The sequence below is a fragment of the Rana temporaria genome, chromosome 11 (genome assembly GCF_905171775.1).
Source record: "Rana temporaria chromosome 11, aRanTem1.1, whole genome shotgun sequence".
In the NCBI taxonomy this organism is placed as follows: domain Eukaryota; kingdom Metazoa; phylum Chordata; class Amphibia; order Anura; family Ranidae; genus Rana; species Rana temporaria.
Window position 1 is genome coordinate 157,269,718 of NC_053499.1, and position 14,729 is coordinate 157,284,446.

Here is a 14,729-nt window from a genome sequence, read left to right on the forward strand (position 1 = left end):
ACGGAGCTTATGTACTTAGATACATGATATGTAAATCTGACAGACTTTTTACATGTTAAATTTTAAAAGCCGCAGCAAACCTGCTCACCTTACATGGTTACTAATGTGAAAGAACACCTCCGATCTTCACATTTAACTAAATATGAAAAACAGACAGAGGTGTTCTGTCACATTAGCACGCATGCAAGGTTTGCTGCGGCTTTTAAAATGTAAACAGTCCATCAGATTTACATATACTGGGCCAGATTCTTAGAGGAGATACGACTGCGTATCTCCAGATACGCAGTCGTATCTATGCGCCCGATTCTTAGAATCAGTTACGCATAGATATCTATTAGAGATAGAATATATATATGAATAAGAATATATATATATGAATAAGAATATATATATATGAATATGAATATATATATATATATATATGAATAAGAATATATATATATGAATATGAATATATATATATATATATATATATATATGAATATGAATATATATATATATGAATATGAATATATATATGAATATGAATATATATATATATATATATATATATATGAATATATATATATATGAATATGAATATATATATATATGAATATGAATATATATATATATGAATATGAATATATATATATATATATGAATATGAATATATATATATATATATATGAATATGAATAAATATATATATATATATATGAATATATATGAATATGAATATATATATATATGAATATGAATATATATATATATGAATATGAATAAATATATATATATATATATATATATATATATATATATATATATATATATATATATATATATATATATATATATATATATATATATATATGAATATATATGAATATGAATATATATATATATATATATATATATATATATATATGAATATATATGAATATGAATATATATATATATATATATATATATATATATATATATGAATATATATGAATATGAATATATATATATATATATATATATATATATATATATGAATATATATGAATATGAATATATATATATATGAATATGAATATATATATATATATGAATATGAATATATATGAATATATATATATATATATATATATGAATATATATGAATATGAATATATATATATGAATATGAATATATATATATATATATATATATATATGAATATATATATATATATATATATATATATATATATATATATATAAATATATATATATATATATATATAAATATGAATATATATATATATATATATATATGAATATATATATATATATATATATATATATATATATATATATATGAATATGAATATATATATATATATATATGAATATGAATATATATATATATATATATATGAATATATATATATATATGAATATATATATATGAATATATATATATATATATATATATATATATATGAATATGAATATATATATATATGAATATATATATATATATATGAATATAAATATATATATATATGAATATGAATATATATATATATGAATATGAATATATATATATATAAATATAAATATAAATATATAAATAAATATATATATATATAAATAAATATATAAATATATATAAATAAATATATAAATATATATAAATAAATATATAAATATATAAATATATAAATAAATATATAAATATATATATATATATAAATATATATATATATATATATATATATATATATATATATATATATATATATATATATATATATATATATATATATATATATATATATATATATATATATATATATATATATAGATATATAGATAGATAGATAGATAGATAGATAGATAGATAGATAGATAGATAGATAGATAGATAGATAGATAGAGATAGATTGGCATGAGTTCTAAAAAAGCAGAATTCACCGGCACAGGCAGTGGGAGAAATATTTAGCACTTCATTTGTGGGGAGCTGCTCATTTATTTTCAACTACCGTATTTATCGGCGTATACCGCGCACTTTTTTCCCCCCTTAAAATAAGGGGAAAATCGTGGGTGCGCGATATACGCCCATACCCGCGCTCAGTTTGAATGCCTGCGCCGACATATACAGAGTGCAGTACACTCGACTACATTCGGCCAGGCTCGGCTTTGCTCGTGCTCACGCATAAACGTCACAGAGCGTGAGCACGCGCAAAGCCGAGCTGAATGTAGCCGAGTGTACTGCACTCGGTATATGTCGGCGCAGGCATTCAAACTGAGCGCGGGAAGCGGCGATTCGATGGGGAGAGAGCGCAGGAGAAGCCGGGAGGACACAACCGAAGCCGCAGACGGACGCCGGACACGACGAGGCCGCCGCGCAAGACACCAAAACTGTAAGTACTAAAACATTTTTTTACAGGAATTGCGGGTCCACATTAGGGGTGCGCGCTATACGCCGGAGCGCGCAATACCCCGATAAATACGGTACTTCTGGACGGCAATTGACTGTGGATGGGCAGACGGTGTAGGCAAAGCAAAATACCCATACGTTGCTGCCTACTTACACACCATCCAGCAAAGAAAGATATCCACCCTCAAACTAAAATGGAGCAGTTTAGCATGCGATTAGCATGAACAGGTCCTAGATCCAGTAGTGAACACTGTAACTAAAGGGCAAGTACCACCTTTAAATTTACTAATATACCGTATATACTCGAGTATAAGCCGAGTTGTTCAGCACATTTTTTTGGTGCTGAAAATGCCCCCCTCGGCTTATACTCGAGTCACCCTTTTTGCGCCTGATCTCCCGGAATTTGGGGACCCGGTACCGGCCGGCGGTCCCCTGCAGCCCCAAACTTCCTCTACAAACATGAAGCCCCACTCTTCCTCTACAAGTGTAGAAAGTTTGTTGTTCGGGGGACCAACGGCCGGGGAGCACCAATTTTTCAAAGTCGGGCACCCCTTCCATAGATTACAATGTTAAACGTAAGTCTAGTCACGGGCACAGTGAGGCATGCAGATGGACACCCTAGGCTTATACTCGAGTCAATATGTTTTAGGGCTGCAACTAACGATTATTTTCTTAATCGCTTAGTTGGCCGATTATTGTTTCGATTAATCGGAAAATAGCCTTAAAAAAATTGCATTTTTAATTTTTTTTAGGCCAATTTGTTGGGCAGATTACAAAACACAAATTGCCGCAAAAACACATTACATGCTTTTCTGCAGCTTCTCCATTGAAGTATATTGAACCAAAAAAAAAAAAAAACGAAATAGCACCGTTTTGCATTAAAAAGTCCTTGCCCTTTCCAAATACGCAGCAGCTGAAAAAAAAAAAAATCATGGATGTGAACGTGTCCCATAGGAAAACATGTAAATGAAATGTAGTGCGTTTCTGCAAAAAACACAGAGGTGTGACCCAGACCTGAGAGGTTTAGTAACATAATGGGGTTATTAGTACAAAAAGAGCAAATAATCGCTACTGTAAGGGGTTCATTTTTTACTGTGGGAAAGTGAAAGTAATATTTACAGTAGCAATTTTCTTTTTTGTACTATAAAGGGCTAATTTTTAGTTTTTTTAACCCCATTATTTTACTGGCCGATTAATCGATTATGAAAACTGTAATCGATTAATTTCATAATCGATTAGTTGTTTTGGCCCCAATATGTTTTCCCATTTTTTTTGTGGTAAAATTAGGGGCCTCAGCTTATATTCGGGTCGGCTTATACTCGAGTATATACGGTAAGCCAAAAACTAACACAGCCAAGTTCTGGACCCCTTATAACAGCTGTTATTTGTACCCAGAAATGTAAGCATTGTCCTAGTCGTCCCCAACCCAGCCAGATTCAGGCAACAATCATCTCATCTTTATAGTACCTGAAATTCATAATGTTGCAGCAAGCCCACAAAGGCAAAATATACAAACTACAATCATAGAAAGTGTGTTACCAATCACTGTGAAGTTTTAGTAAGCTGACCAGTAAGGATGAGCTCTGGCGTGTTCGCATGCTACACGTACAGAGCCCGCCAGGAAGTCTGCACGGCGCTGCGCTAATCACAGCCAGGGAGACATTGTCCCGATGCTCGGCTGCAAAGATCGGGAAATGTCTCCCTGGCTGTGATTAGCGCAGCGCCGTCCAGACTTCCTGGCGGGCTCTGCACGTGTAGCATGCGAACACGCCAAAGCTCATCCTTACTGACCAGTTGTGATTTCAGACCAGCAGAGCCCCCCCTCAATTTGTGGCTTCTACAACTACAATGCACGGGAGGAGACAGACACAAATAATTCTGGACACAGCCGGCATACATGCCATAAGCTGGTTGGTTATTAATTCTTAAATCTACAAAGCATGCAAGCACAGGAGTTACTCACCTAGTACCCACTTCACTTCAGACCCTTGGTAGAAACGTCACTCAGTTAAGAACTTCTGAATGTTGGCTCATCTGCAAAAATGGAGACACTTCTTTTGATTGACAGAACTCAGTAGCTTACACCACCCCCCCCCTCCATCACACACACTGCAAGCTCACAGTCCTTATACTGCCAATGGTACAATGCCAAAAATGATTTGCCCGTTGCCCATTGAGTCAATACTGTGCTTATGACTTTATGTGCTAGTTTTAGAAATCGAGACTCCATCTTGCCAATAGAGACCGCTGGCTGAACTACCTGGAGACATTCAATACAAGTCTTGGTAACCCTAGCCAGGAAGGGCCACACTGGAAAATGTGCTGCAGCCAAGCCCGAGAGCCAACAGCATTCATGGATGTGGACACATTTGTAAAGGCAATAACGCCAAGCAGCATATTCCAAGCTAAACTTCCAGTGGACTATTAAGCACAAGTATTTATTTCATCCTCTGGATGGTTCCTTCGGGTCCGATATCAAGATGCACTAAACCATTTATGCTCAATTGGAGGCGGACATACAAGCCAAGCAGAATTGCCAGGGGGGAAATATTTTTATGACGGGAACATCTGCAAAAGCTGATCTGTGTACATAGAAGCTGCCATCGCCGCTTGTAACTGCGGTCCGATTGCTCAAAAGTACTACAAATACACACCTCAGTGGTTCACAAATACAGAATGAAACATCTGATGAGAACCAAGAAGGCCTCAATAAATCTACAGACCAATAAACAACAAGAGAGCAAAAATCAGAAATGATTAAAAATGGCCTTTCAGCCTCTTCCTCGCCTTCCATTCCACCCCTCCTTAAGAAGTATCAGGTTTTTTATTTACTCTTTTTGGGAAAAGTCCGGCCCGCCTCCCCATGGGCATCATTCACCTCAGATCAGGGGTGTTGAACTCAATTTCATCATGGGCCGCATCAGCATTATGATTGCCCTCAAAAGGGCCGGTTGCATCTATAAGATTAGATGTCCAGCACATCCCCCTCCCCTTTACATTGGATGTCAAGAGCCTATAAGATTAGATGTCCAGCACATCCCCCTCCCCTTTACATTGGATGTCAAGAGCCTCCCCACCATCAGAAGTGGAGTCCCCCCCACTCTCCCTTAGAGCCGTTTCACACTGGGGCGACCTGGGATCCGACTTCAAGTCGCCCCAAGTCGCACGTCGAGAAAATGAATGGAGCCGTCTTAATGTACACTACTGAAGTCGCTCCGACTTCAGAAAAGGTTCCTGTACTACTTCAATCCGACTTCTAGGCAACTTGTACCCATTGATTTCAATGGAAGTCGCCTCAGAAGTCGGATCACTGTCTTAACTGAAGCAACAATACAGGAAGATAACATACATTTCTCAGGCAAACCCCTCCCTCCTACAGAGCTGATTGTTGTTTGATTGGCCACTGGAAAGCCTCCTGTCCTGGAGGCGACCTGACATTGCCTGATGATTCACTCAAGTCGTGTCCAAGTTGCCCCCCAAAGTCGTGTTGCCCCTGTGTGAATGGGCTGTAGGAGTGGTGGGTGCCCATTGAAATCAATGGGCAGCACCGCCGAACCACTGGCAGAGCGCCACTGCAGCAGCGCTTTGCAAGCATTTTTTTAATGCTTTTTCAGCCGCTAGCGGGGGTTTAAATGCTCCCCACTAGTGGCCGAAAAGAGCCGCAAAAAAACGCTGCTAAAAATAGCGGTGCTTTACCGGGGTGTTTTGATTTCCTCCATGTTGTCCAGGTAGATTTACAATCCCTTTTAATGTAGACCAGGGGTGGTCAACCTTTCAGAGGTTGCAATCTATGTTTCAATTTATGCATGTAGGTTAAAAACCTGTGATGTAGCTGCCCCCCAGAGCCCCCCTTTTACTTACCTGAACCTAGAGCTGGGCGATTTTGGCCCCCCAAAAAATCTGAGGAAAAAAAAAACCCTCGATTCACTAGAGTTTTTTTTCCCTGATGGACACCACGCTGGTCCTAAGTTTTTAGGCGAGGCCGCAGCTTCGGCCTAGTCTGCCGCGATCCTGGGAAAAGGCCGCAGACTCCCCTAAAAAAAATCCTGCCCGCAGCGATCCTGGGAAAAGGGCGCGAGCGGCGTCCAGCAGGATTTTTTTTTAGGCGAGGCCATGGCTTCGGCCTTGTCCGGGGAGTGCCGGTCCTATGGAAAAAAAGAAATAAAATAAAAATCTATTTGATCAAAATCTGAATCGATTTGCCCTCGCAACTTGATTCAAATAGATTTTTGCCCCAGCCCTACCTGAACCCCGGTCTTTCCAGCGACTGAGACGAGCACAGCAGCTCCAGCCAGGGGGCCTCGAGTCCTGATTGATAGCAGCACAGCCATTAGCGCCTGCTGCTGTGAATCAAAACCAATGATGTGGGAGCCTGAGGGGAGGGGCCGAGTCCTGCTGTTTGAGTGAATATACCCAGCAGCCCCACGCGAGTGCCCCGAGGTGAGAGCGGTTCTCCAACGGGGCACTCGAGAAGGAGGGGCCAGGAGCGCTGCCGAGGGACCCCAGAAGAGGAGGATCGGGCCACTCTGTGCAAAACCAAATGCACAGAGGCAGCAAGTATGACATGTTTATTTTTTTAAACAAACCTATATAGTTATAAACTTTAACATGTTAAAGGATAACAGATTTAAAGGGTTTGTAAAGAATTTTTTTCCCCTAAATAGCTTCACTTTACCTTAGTGCAGTCCTCCTTCACTTACCTCATACTTCCATTTTGCTTTTAAAATGTCCTCATTTCTTCCGAGAAATCCTCACTTCCTGTTCTTCTGTCTAACTCCACACGGTAATGCAAGGCTTTCTCCCTGGTATGGAGAAAGCCTCTTGAGGGGGCGAACAGGACTGTCAGGACGCCCACTAACACACAGCTCCTTTATCTGCAAAGTAGAGTGTCCCCACTTGCCTGCTCGCCCCCTCAAGAGGCTTTCTCCACACCAGGGAGAAAGCCTTGCATTACTGTGTGGAGTTACAGACAGAAGAACAGGAAGTGAGGATTTTTTAGAAGAAATAAGGACATTTAAAAGCAAAAATGGAAGGATGAGGTAAGTGAAGGAGGACTGCACTGAGGGAAAGGAAGCTATTTAGGGGGGGGGGGGGAATTCCTTTACAACCCCTTTAAGTGATTGGGGTTTACATACACTCTGAAGGTGACATACAAGAATGAATCAGAAACATGCTCTGCCTCACTCATAAAAGATTAGTACCTGTGGGCTGATCACGCCTGAGCAGCGCAGTATGCATGCAACACCCAGGGCAATATGGGAGGATTGCAGTTTATGGTTGGAATTACAGCTAAATAATGCAGCACTGGATTATGGGAGAGCGATGTCACTTCCCAGTTAAACAGAGAGGGTTGTATTACTAAGGATACAAGTTGGACGACATGAAAAGCTAAAAATAGAAGCATTAAATAGAATTAGAACTAGAGCAGCAAAAGTGCCGTTAATTAAATAAATCTCTGCAGAGGGAAAGGATCAGGAAAGCGTCCTAACTAAGCTGGGTTGGAAAGAAAATGTGGAGCAGTTTTCACCGGGATGGGAAGGGGCGCGACGCCCGCGGAAGTCTTTGCCTGGAAGTGGGTGCAAATACCTGAATTACACGGGGATCTGCACCCCTCTCCCCCCATTAAAGTTACCAAATAGGACAACGGAAGCGGGGGGGGGGGGGTGTTCCCGAAAAGCGGAGGTTCACTTTTTGTGTAGACCTCCGCTTTAAAGGCCTTCTCATACTACAGCTGCTGACTTTTAAAACAGAAAAAAAAAATTACAATATATTGTCAGCACTTTTGGAAGCAGCGTTTAAAATCCTGCAGCATTATTGGTCAAAAAAAATCTTCAACAACCCCACACCAAAAATGCCCCTCCCAATTGAACCGTACTGAAAATGCAGCAAGAATGCATCAAAAATGCGAACTAGCGGGCGTTTTCGGTAGCCATTATCGGCACAACGCTGAAAGACATTTTCGGATGATAAAATTCACCAAGTCGTTTTAATTTTGAAAATTAAGCTTACATGTATAGCACTTTGGGGGAATTTAGCACTACTTTGATGGTTCTATCGAATTTTTACACATTTGGTATCACAGATTTGCACAGTGGTTGCTTTCTTTGTATTTTTTCCCCAGAGTGAATTACTTATTTCAATTTTTGTTTAAAAAAAAAAAATGTGCTTGTAGATACTTTAGTGTGCATGATTAAACCCAGGCACGTGTTCACTTTAAGGCTTCAAGGGAGCGGCAGCTACACAAACTAGTGTAATGGAACCTCGGCATTGTTGTGAAGTACAAAATGGGTGATTCAAGCCTCCAATGCTTACTCAAAACACTTTTAGCGAAGGGTGGCCTTAGCGCGTGCCCTGCTATTTATAGGCAGAGTCCATCCTTTGCGCAAAAAGATAACATTTAAAATAAATAAGTGTGTAAATATGTGTAATATATATATATATATATATATATATATATATATATATATATATATATATATATATAGTGCACCGAAATGAAAATTTCATAACTGAAACAAAAAAAACTTTTTAAAAAAAGTCAGGCCGAAACCGAAAATTACTTTTTTTTTTCTAAATAATTAAATTTTTTTATTGTGATTTTTTCTTCGTTTTTTTAGTGATATTTATTTAATTATTTTTGAGGGGGGGGTAGTGGTTTGTCAGTGTTTTTTTATTAACATTTTCTTTTTTTATTATTTACATTTTCTTTTTTTAATTATTCATTGCAATTTTTTCTTCTTTTTTTTTTTAATCAGCCCTGTTGGGGGGGCTTTGGTGAGATATCAGGGGTCTTAACAGACCTCCGACATCTCCCCTCTGAGACAGGGAAAGGGACTAGGGACACAGATTCCCCAGTCCCTTTCTCAGCAGCCTCAGCTGCGCTGAAAATGAATGGAGAGAAGACCGCGTCTTCTCTTCATTCATAAACTGAAACATTGTAAACACAGTTTACGATGTTTTAGTTATGTGAATGGACAGTCAGTCATCACAGTGAGGAGCCGTATTTACCGGCTCCTACCCCGCTCTCCATCCTGACAGTTCCAGGGGGTGGAGGAGGAGCACGGGGGGGGATAAGGAAACCCCGAGGGGGACAGGGGGGGGGATAAGGAAACCCAGAGGGGGACAGGGGGGGGGATAAGGAAACCCCGAGGGGGACAGGGGGGGGGGATAAGGAAACCCAGAGGGGGACAGGGGGGGGGATAAGGAAACCCAGAGGGGGACAGGGGGGGGATAAGGAAACCCAGAGGGGGACAGGGGGGGGGATAAGGAAACCCAGAGGGGGACAGGGGGGGGGGGATAAGGAAACCCAGAGGGGGACACGGTATGGCAATGTACAACCTCTTACAGCTGTAAATGCCACCAGGAAATCAGGTTTTTTTTAAGCTTCAGCACTTTTGAGCCTCTCAACGCCCAAGTGCACAAGATCCTAAAAAGAAAAAAACAGGTTTTTACAGTAAAACCACCCAAATAGTATAAAATATAAAAAAAAATTGCATACTTTATTGCCCCCTTGGGCGTGTGCCACGTGCACAAAAGTAGGGCAGATGGCGCAGTGACCAGCCGGTGCATGGTGGAGGTCTCTGGCTCCGAGACCAGCCAATGCACCCCCTTTCCTTCTGCTGCTGGGAAGAAGCTGGATGCATTGCTTTAGAGCAGAAAGTAAGGAGGAGGACCAGAGGAGGTCTGAGGTGTGAGGGCCACATGAAATGGCCTGGAGGGCCGGATTTGGCCCGCGGGCCTTGTGTTCGACACCCCTGTATTCGAGAAATGTTTACAATATATTTTAGTGTGGGTGATGAAACACACAGCAAAGCGAGTTCCTCTATGAATTTATGTCTGGCTGCATGAGAAAAATGTTAGCTCATGTTACTGGATCTTCATATTCCTGGCATGCATGCAACTATGGAAAACAGTTTGCTTAAGTCAAATAGTTTGCAAATGAGCATAATTACATAGGCTACAGATAAACAAGCTTGAATACAGACCAATTTGCGCTACTGCCATGTATCATAACCAAATACAGCTGGCATATATAGTCTTTCCCCAAAACAGATATTTAATTCCTATGTCGAAAAAAAAACAAAACACAACATCTAAAAACAGAATAAACACTCCCAACCTGAAATAGGCAACAGACAAAGGCCGCTCCCAGACAGTCAGACATCCCCTTGAGAACAATAGGTATGGAGAGATCTCTGCCCATCCTAGATCTGAGCCCCAAGGTCTTCTGCCATACTCATCCATGATGCCCACACAGTATTTTAGATCCTTTACTCTCCTGGGCAGTGAGGGACCATCCCCAAGTTTGTCAAGCACCTGAGGCACTCGATTTAGAACAGGGGTCACCAAACTTCAGTAAGAGGGCCCCATTGAATTTTGTACCAACATTTAGCCTGGATTCACACCTATGCAGATTTGCACTAAAGTCCATTTAACATGACTTCCTATGGAATACGTTCCATAGTGCAAATCTGCAAAATGCATTGGTGTGAATCCAGCCTTAAGGACCAATAAAAAAGTTGTTTGGGATCAGCATGATGTTATTCAAAAAAAAAAAAAAAAGAGAGAAAGAACAGTAAAACGAAGGGCCCCTCTTACATCAAGGTCTACCTTAGGTGGATTCCTGAGCCCCCCTTACATTACAGTGTCATAGCCCACCCAGTTGGCGCCCCCTTTACATCAGATTTCCCATCAGTCGTTCACCGTTATCTTGCTTACACAATGGCTGTAGTCCGTGTAGCAGAAGAACTGAGAGGGTGTGGCAGGTATGGACCAGAGAAGTTCCGTCTTGCAGGGGCAAGCACGTCATTGATTGCTAGTGGTTCTATCAGATTAGCGAACCCGTCAGATTAGGTAAGGGAAGGTCCGGTCCGTCAGCTGCGTATGCGTTCCGCCGCCATCAGGTTCGCTATTCTGACAGAACACCTGCAGTCAAAAAGGCAGTGGACATCTTACTACACCCAGCTACATCTTGAATTTTAGAGCAATTTTAGCAATAAAGTGAGCGGATATAAATAAATATAGTATATTGACATCTGTGATGCGGTTTAGATGTTTAATTTTGAAAGCCTAAAAAGGTTTAGCGCCGATCAGTGTGGGGTGTACCAACATGGCCTCCGCCAGCTTCCTACTGCTGGGTGTACCAACATGGCCTCCGCCAGCTTCCTACTGCTAAGGGTATACCAACATGGCCTCCGCCAGCTTCCTACTGCTAAGGGTATACCAACATGGCCTCCGCCAGCTTCCTACTGCTAAGGGTATACCAACATGGCCTCCGCCAGCTTCCTACTGCTAAGGGTATACCAACATGGCCTCCGCCAGCTTCCTACTGCTAAGGGTATACCAACATGGCCTCCGCCAGCTTCCTACTGCTAAGGGTATACCAACATGGCCTCCGCCAGCTTCCTACTGCTAAGGGTATACCAACATGGCCTCCGCCAGCTTCCTACTGCTAAGGGTATACCAACATGGCCTCCGCCAGCTTCCTACTGCTAAGGGTATACCAACATGGCCTCCGCCAGCTTCCTACTGCTAAGGGTATACCAACATGGCCTCCGCCAGCTTCCTACTGCTAAGGGTATACCAACATGGCCTCCGCCAGCTTCCTACTGCTAAGGGTATACCAACATGGCCTCCGCCAGCTTCCTACTGCTAAGGGTATACCAACATGGCCTCCGCCAGCTTCCTACTGCTGGTGCCCAGCTTCTTTCAAAATGTATCACAAATCTCAACATACTATATTTATATACGCTCACTTTATTGCTAAAAATACTCTGAAATTCAAGCCGTAGCTGGGTGTACTAAGATGTCCGCTACCTCCTACTGACTGCAGATATTCTGTCAGATTAGCAAACCTAGTAGCAGGGGGGGACATCACTTCCGTTACATAATCTCATGGGTTCGCTATTCTGACAGAACACTGGCACTCCTCACTGCCAACTGGAAATGGAGGAATTTAGTGAAGTGAACCTGACCCCAGTGATGCCTAAGATCAGGGGCGTGAATTGCCTTTAGCAAGCCATTTACAGACATCCAAATCATGAGCCTGGACATCAAGTGCAAGGTCAAAAGGCACAAGCAGAATTTGTCACTAGTGAACAGAAGAGGTGTAAAGTTGGCCATACATTATATCTCTTGTTGCACCCCATGCAGAAAGATTTATTGAATTTCCCTATACAGGCTAAGCAGTGTGGATAGAAAGACATCAATTGCTGGCTATTGAATTCAGCAGAAACTGCTACTTGAATCTGCTTGGCTGTGAGGGCCAAATCAGCCGAGAATTTTCAGACCAACTCCTTCATGAAAGCTTGAGGTGGGCTGCCGACAGGGCCATCCACAGCTTGAATTTTGGCCGATACCTACCGAATTCGAAAGCGAGATGGCAATGGAAGATGTAAAACTGAGGAGAAGATATGGACAGCTGCACACCAAAGAACCCTTAAAAAGGTGGCCTTTAATGGTAAAAGGAAAAAAAGGCACTACAAAAACAGCAGGCAGTAGGGTATATAGCTGACGCGTTTCGCACTGGGGTTCAGTGCTTAGTCATAGCTAGTCATGGTAATGGAAGATGTGTGCCGCTCAAGCTACAAGGGAAAACAATCCTGTGTGCACCACTAAGAGGGCAGGCCAGGGAAGGAGCTGGTCTCAGGTCCAAACCACCATTGAGCAAAGGATGGATCCCATGAAGATTCAAATCAATGCAGACCCACTGGTATTGGAATGAGTGGCAGCCTCAGCCTGGGCTTCCACCAGGCCACGCCCCAACGCGGTTCACTCCACCTCTCTGAGCCTAACCATGCTTACTCTCCGAGGGGTGACGTGAAACAGGTTGGGGGCGTGGCCTGCCAGGGGTCCAGGCTGAGACTGCCATTCATTCCAATACCAGTGGGACTGCATTGATGTGCGGGATCCATCCCTGGCTCAGAGGTGTACCGTACTTTACATCCTTTGATGTAAGCTTGAAGCTTATGTACTTTTCTAGGCTACACTACACTTAGGTGTGAACAAGCAGACTTAAAGCGGGGGTTCACCCTAAAATATCTATAGACTGCTATATCCAGCATACTGCTGACATCAACAGTATGCTGGATTATTTTTTTTCGTCGTTTTTACCCGGCTTCTCGTTCCCCCGGGGAGTAGGCGTTCCTAAGACGACGAGGAGACGATTGACGTGCGGGTAAAGCGCGTCATCGCCTTCCGAAAATATCTGAGGGGGACTCGGGACTTTACGGCGCCTGCGCAGTAAGCTCTACACGGCAGGCGCCGTATAGCGCCGTTAAGAGCCGAGTCCCCGTCGAGTATTTTCGAAAGGCAATGACGCGCTTGACCCGCACGTCAATCGTCTCCTGGGAGGAACAACACTCACTCCCAGGAGACATTGCGCAGAGCTCCCCCGTCTGGGAAAAGGAGCGACACGCCCACTCCCCGCAAGGAAGAAGACCCGGAAGTGCGGCTGAAGACAGGTAAGTGTACACATTAAAAAAAAAAAAAAAAAGACAACGCTACAAGCCTTTATTAAGGCTACAGATAGGTTAGCGAAAAAGTTAATTTTGAGGGTGAACCTCCGCTTTAAAAAGACGATAGGATTTCGAATGTTGAGCGTTTTGGAGCTTCGAGGGCCAAAGTGTCAAAACAAAAAAGACAAAGCTGGAAGAATATTGAAATTCTTTTAGAATACAGATTCTATTCATGAGAAATCTAAAGCAAGGCCTACTGACATGGAAAAAAATGTCTTGTATGATGATTACTACCGCACAACCCTCCATGGAATGAATGATGCAACATAAACGAAACAACGCTATAGAGTGGACTGTGATTATCCCAATCCTAAAAACAGGCAAGCACACAACAGATATAAATAAAATGTTCTTCAATAAGACCAAAGACCCATGTCCGACATATCAGACCTATTCTGACACTTGTCACTGAAGTGTAGAAATATGGGTTTTTTTTGTTTTTTAATCTAGAAAATTACTTGAAACCCACAAACTTTTTTTTTCTTTTTTTAAGCAGGTGCCATAGAGAATACAATGGTGGGTGTTCCATTTTTTTTTATTACACACAGTATTAGCGCAGTGTTTTTTCAATTTCTTTGGGGGGGGGGTGTACTTTAAATGTCATTGCACAAAAACAATATACCGTACGTATTTAATCGGCGTATACCGCACATCTTTTTCCCCTTAAAAAAAAGGGGGAAATCATGGGTGCGCGATATACGTCGATACCCGCGCTCAGTTTGAATGCCTGCGCCGACATATACCGAGTGCAGTACACTCGTCTACATTCGGCCAGGCTCGGCTTCGCTCACGCATAAACGTCACAGAGCGTGAGCACGAGCGAA

The 14,729-nt window shown here is 41.5% G+C and overlaps 1 protein-coding gene across 2 annotated transcripts in view; it reads right to left on the bottom strand.

Moving 5' to 3' along the window:
- The window catches only part of SIAH1 (siah E3 ubiquitin protein ligase 1), a 42,548-nt gene that overhangs the window by 13,771 nt on the left and 14,048 nt on the right, over positions 1–14,729 (bottom strand). Inside the window, exon 2 of one of the 2 annotated variants that reach the window (XM_040329511.1) lies at positions 4,353–4,423. The exons of the other annotated variant lie outside the window; for it this stretch is intronic. The gene's annotated coding sequence lies outside the window, so the exon portion shown is untranslated. The remainder of the gene's footprint in view (positions 1–4,352; positions 4,424–14,729) is intronic. 2 annotated transcript variants of the gene reach the window in all.